Source organism: Acomys minous (assembly GCF_964271855.1).
Source record: "Acomys minous genome assembly, chromosome: 16".
Classification (NCBI taxonomy): domain Eukaryota; kingdom Metazoa; phylum Chordata; class Mammalia; order Rodentia; family Muridae; genus Acomys; species Acomys minous.
In genome coordinates this window covers 96,288,286-96,294,285 of record NC_140498.1, presented here as the reverse complement: position 1 = coordinate 96,294,285, position 6,000 = coordinate 96,288,286, and positions in this window count along the sequence as shown.

Here is a 6,000-nt window from a genome sequence, read left to right as displayed (position 1 = left end):
TGCAGAGCACAAAGTTCTGAGCCTTGTCCGCATGTGTGTGTCCACATGTGTGTGTGTGTTTGTGTCTTCTGGGTGCCGTGCACATTGTCACTCATCAGGCCGCTCTCTGTCAGCGGGACTCGAACTTATACCCTGCTTCATGGAGCAAAGTCCAGGGCACCCAGGATTCACCCTACAGCACTTCATTTACTGAGCCCACAGCAAGGCTCAGAGGCCAGGGCACTGCACCCAAGGACAGCTCTGGAGCCTCCTGCTGGCAGATTCCTCCCTGCCCCCCCCCCTTGCTTTTGTGAGCCTGGGACTGCACGCATGCCCCCCCAGCCCCCCATTCCCCCACCCCACCCCTGTCCCTCTGCCCCTGCGCTGTCCTCCTCTCCGAGCTCGCTCACTCAGCCTCTTTGTCTGGATCACAGAGAAGGGCAGGGCCTGCTGCCTCCTCCATCCTGCCTCATTATCATCTGCAAACAGTCCTGCAGATGCCCTGCACCTGCTCCTGGGCTCCCAGCCGCCCAGCAGGTGCCGCCCAGCCAATCGCAAAGCTACTGCAGAAAGAAAAGGCACAGGCCAAGCCTCCAGCTGCTCCCTCTGCCTCCCGCCTCCCAAAAGCGGGGACAAAGTCTTTCAGCTTTTCCCCCCATGCAGCAGATGCTGAGGGGCCAGAGACTGGGGGAGTGGGGGCGGTGGGGGGGGGGGCGGTGAGCCATGTGGGAGACCTCACAGATTCCACACTCGTGGCTCACCTTTTCTCCTCCCACGCAGCCCCATCATCACAGGATCCGTTCCAACAGTTCCCTGTGTCACCCCCACCCCCACTGAATCACCACACATGTTGCGTGCCCCCGTCACGTTACTCCAGCCAGGTGCCTGCAGCCTGTCCGCTTTGCCAACTCCAAGAAGACTCTGAAAATGCAGGGTGATCTCATCCATGGCTCCTCTGCCCACAGCCCCTCAGGCCTCAGGGTGAGCAGCAAGCTTTACGCTGGCTTCAAAGTCCTGCCCTGGCCTTAGCTGCCTGCTGGCTCCAGGATCTCCTTCCTAGGTCTAGTGTCGCCAGCTGGGCACGCCCAGCCCAGCCTCCTGTTCTCTGGGGGTTTGCTCATCTCCTGATAAAGTCAGTCTTCATAGGTTCATGACCCCTGGATAGATGGAGCCTCTCATTTGGGACTGATTTTAACATGGAATCTCCGGTCTATTTGCTTATAAGTCCATGCATATACACACCTGCACACACACACATGCACAAACATGTGCACACAGCCTCACACATGAACGCACAATAAATGTACACACACATGTATATACATATGGACACACATGCGCATACATGCATGCCTACGTGCATTGGCCTGCACATGCTAGCCTGTGAAATTCCTCAGGGAAGTTGTGTTGTGCCCTGTCACCTCACTTCACAGGCCGGCAAAGGCTCTGCCAGGGCGAACACCCTCCCTGTCTGCATGTGGACAGAACAGCTGAACAGGCTGTGGGAAGACATTTTGGACACATTATACAGCTCCCGACGCCAGAGCAGGGGAGGAGGTTGCACTCTGTGGTCTGCTCCCACATGGCCTGGAACAGGGCAGCCCAGGTCTCCAGCAGCTGATCCCCAAAGGCCATCCTCTCCTGTAAAAGGCAGCCCAGCCCTCGGGCACCTGCCATCGAGGGTGGCAGAAATGTAGACCCTGTCAGGGGCACACCTGGCTCGGTAATAGTGTCTTCCTCCCCGCTTGAGCTACGTGTGCCTGCCCTCTGCTTGCACACAAGCAGGGCCACGGTGTTCACAGTACAAATGCCACGGGGCCCTCAGGAGATGCTGAGGTGAGTGAGCCGGGGAGGGACCTGCACGCTCAGGGCCTGCTGTGCTCCATTTAGGATTGGCACTGAGGCTGCTATAGGCACAGCCAGCTGATGTGCAGTGCCAGGGATTGGCACCAGACCCACTATACAGACAGGGAAACCGAGGCTGAACAAACAGATCTGAGCCAGGATGCATCCCTGATGCTCTTCGTACAAGTCTACCCCATCCCAGTCCTCCCGTCCTCCCGTCCAGTCCCAGGGAGTTGTCTCAATCCAGCTGCACCCACTCTTCTGCTGTCCCGCCGTAACTGCTCTGCACACCGGTGCATTCCGTGTTTACGCGATGCCTCTGGTTCTCTGAGGAATGGCCAAGCTCTGCCTGTGTGGCTGGGGGAGGGAGGCAGGGCTCTACAGCCAGAGCCCAGGAGGGGGAGGGCTCTGGGACGGGGTGGGGGGGGGTGGGGGGGAGGGGGTGCTGGGCCGGGTTGAGCAGTAGGTCGGGGCTCAGCAGCTGGGTTGAGGCTCTAGTCTGCTGGGCCTGTGAAACAGGGAAGCTGGGAACACGTCGGTGCTTCTAGTGATCTTTGTTCCCTGGCTTTATACTTTCAGAGAGCCCAGGAGGGGGCTGGGAGGGCAGAAAAGTGACTGAGGTGCTCAGTGGTCCAGGCACAGGAGAGGAAAGCCAGGCATGCAGGGAGGGGGTGTGCAGGGTGTCCCACTCCACCTCCCCCAAAGAGGAGAGAGTTAAGAAAGATGCCAGGCCTGTGAGTGGACCAGAGAAAGAGTTCTAGTCTAACACACACAAATCTCTGGATCTGGGCCCCCAGCACCAAACACACACACACATACACACACACACAGAGAGAGAGAGAGAGAGAGAGAGAGACAGACAGACAGACAGACAGACAGACAGACAGACAGAGACACAGAGAGAGACAGAGAGAGAGAGAGACAGAGACAGACAGACAGACAGACAGACAGACAGACAGACAGAGACAGACAAAGTCAGTTTTAGTATAACCAGAAATAAGACAAGGCCTGGAGAGGTGGCTCAGCTGGTAAAGTGCTGCCTGCACAGCCACGAGGAAGGACTGTACTTGATCTTCCAGCGCCCACATTCCGAGGGCTGGAGCAGTGGTGACATCACTGCTCTGTAATCCCAGCCCTGGGGAAACAGAGACAAGCATCCCCTGGGGCTCCGGGCGCGATAGCCACACAGCCTCCTCTGATAAGCGAGCTCTAGATCAGCAGGAGACCCTGTCTTAAAGGAGGCTTCCCTGAGGCTGACGCTGTGGCTGTGCCCCACCTCCCCAGCCTTCGTAGGCACAGGCGCACACATGTCGCCGACACCCACCCACACCAACATAACACATGCCTGTTATATATATCATATATATATAATATATTATATATATAACATAAAATAATGTAGGGAGCCAGGGGCTAGTGGCACAAATCTGTAATCCCGGCACTTTGGTGGCTGAGGCAGGAGAATCAGCCCTTGGCTACTCAGACAAAATAAGAAAACAAAATAAGAAGAATGAGACTTGGAAAAGGGCGCATAATCAGAGATTTAATTATCCTAGACACCAATCACTCTGCTCCTGACAGTTGCTGGGGTGGGGGGTGGGGGTGGGGGGTTGGGGGGCTGATCATTGGTTCTGAGCATCCTGGAAGCCAAGGAGAAAAAGGAACCCAATTTCACACACGTCTGCACACAGTGGGCCGGAAAACACGCATATATGGAGACTCTGCTATGGCTGCTTTGAGAGCGGGAAGGAACTCAGGCCAAACCTCACCTGGAAGCCCCCTTTCCTTGGCACCAGATCTTTCCTCCTGGTTGGCCCACCCGCCTCCGCTCCAGCACCCCACACCCCAGGGGTGGCTGTCTTCCGCAGAGTCTGGGTGGGTGTGTTTCCACATTTTACCACCAGGGGTCAGTGCCATGCAGGTTCTGATCCACAGACAGCGTAAGAGAGGACCAGGATGGGGGGGGGGGGCGCCTGAGAGTTGTCAGGGCCTCAGTCAAGAAGCCAGTACTAGCTGGGGGGTGGGGGGTGGGGTAGCGAGGATGGGATGGGGGAGAGTAAAGAGGACCAACTTCAGCTCAAGGCTAGCCTAGGCTAAAATCCGTCTCCATCCTCCGTCTAGCTCCCTCCCGCCCTCTCCCATCTCTTCCCTGGCTCCTCCACAGGCTTGCAGGTAAAGACACTTGCTGCCGAGCCTGATGACCTGAGTTCGAACCCTGGCACCTACATGGTGGAGGAAGAGGATCAATTCCTCTGTGTGGGTCTGAGCACACTGGTGCGTTTCTCTTGGCCTCGGTCTTCCCATATGAACAAGGGACAAGAGGACTAGGGAAAGCTCATGGCAGCTATAGCTGAGACTGTCAAAATGGAAGGCTCAGAGCCTCCCAACTCCAGGACAGAAGTCAGAACACCCGCCGTCCACAACGGAAGCTACAGGGCCAATGTTTGGGGTAGGGGCTGGGGAAATAAAGTCAGGATTGGAAAATGCCAACAGAAATTTCCTTGTTAAATGTCACAAAAAACGCCAGCCTCGCAAGTGGTGTGTGTGTGTGTGTGTGTGTGTGAGAGAGAGAGAGAGAGAGAGAGAGAGAGACAGAGAGAGACAGAGAGACAGAGAGAGAGACAGAGAGACAGAGAGAGAGCGCGCGCTTTTCTTGATTGTCAATTTGACTATATCTAGAATTAACAAAACCCTAAAAATGTCTGGGCTTAAGTGGATCACTGGAAATAGGAAGATCCACTTCTAACCCAGATCTTTGGGGTGGGAGGATACACCTGTAATCTGGGCCACGCCTTCTGCAGGATACACCTGTAATCTGGGCCACGCCTTCTGCAGGCAGCCTATATAGACATGGAAGAGGGAAGTGTGCGCTCTCTCTCTCTCCCTCTCTCTCCCTCTCTCTTTCCCTGTCTCCCTCTCTCTCTCTCTCTCTCTGCCTGCTTCCCCCTCACTGGCAAGTCCACTCTTCAGGACTGTGGTGTATAGTGAAGAGCAGCTGAGACGTGCAGCCTTGTGGACTGAACAACTTAGACCTTCTATTGGTAGACAGCCAGCGTGGGACTAGTTGGACCAGAGAGAGAGCAAGAGAGAGAGACAGAGAGAGAGAGAGAGAGAGAGAGAGAGAGAGAGAGAGAGAGAGAGACAGAGAGAGACAGAGAGAGAGACAGAGACAGAGAGACAGAGAAAGACAGAGAGACAGAGAAAGACAGAGAGACAGAGACAGAAAGAGACAGAGAAAGAGAGAGAGAGCGGGCGGGGGGGCGGGAGGCTCATTCATTCTACAGGGTCCGTCACCTAGAGAATCCTCCTGCAGCTCTTTTGATGCCCTTCCCTAACACGGGGACCAAAGCTTGAGGAAAGCTCGGAGCAGGGCCAAGAGTGGGCCGGAAAGGGAGGCACCACCCACCTGCGGCTTCCCATCCATTAATCTGGTAATTACAGCCACAGTCAGCAGAGGTCCCGGAAGGAGGGAGGGCATATTGCCCGCCCACAGGGTGAGGAGCAGCAGTGCGCTGGCTCCTTCTGGGGGAAAAGAGGCCACAGCAAACAGCACAGAGGGTGGAAAGGAAGCCTGGCTCCCCCGTGGCTCTTCTCCTGTTCTTTCCACTGTGCCCCAGTTTCCTCTGAGGTTGGAACTCTCCATCTTGGAGGGTCGCTCTGTAAGACTCAGGGCTTTCAGGAGGAAGGAGGGCAGCAGATGTTCTAAGGGGATGAAGCTGCAACCTGTGTTAGGCTCTGGAAGGACACAACACAGAACAGCTACAGGAAGTCCCTGAAACTGAGCAGACTCTCTAGGCCCCTCCGCCCTAGTGGTAAAGAGACTCACTCTCAGAGGAGCTGAGCTTCCTGGAAGAGGCAGAGACCATCTCAGGCACCAGGAAAGGGCACTCTCCAGCCTGTGCAGCTGCCTGCAGGCCGTGCAGTGTGCACCAGGCTCCCAGCGTAGCGAGTTGTCACTCATGCTGGCGTGGGCTTTGGTGATGCAGCTGTCTTGGAGTCTTTTCTGCTCCTGAAAGTTACAACCCATGTACCCCTGTAAGTAACCCCAGCAAGCCTACCTCATGGTTCACCAAGTCTGATTTTAATGGTATCTGTCCTTGATCCCTTATCTGGGGTGTGTGGGCATTTGTCCACTGTTCCTGGGAACAGCGTCAAACAGCCTTCTCTTTCTACCAC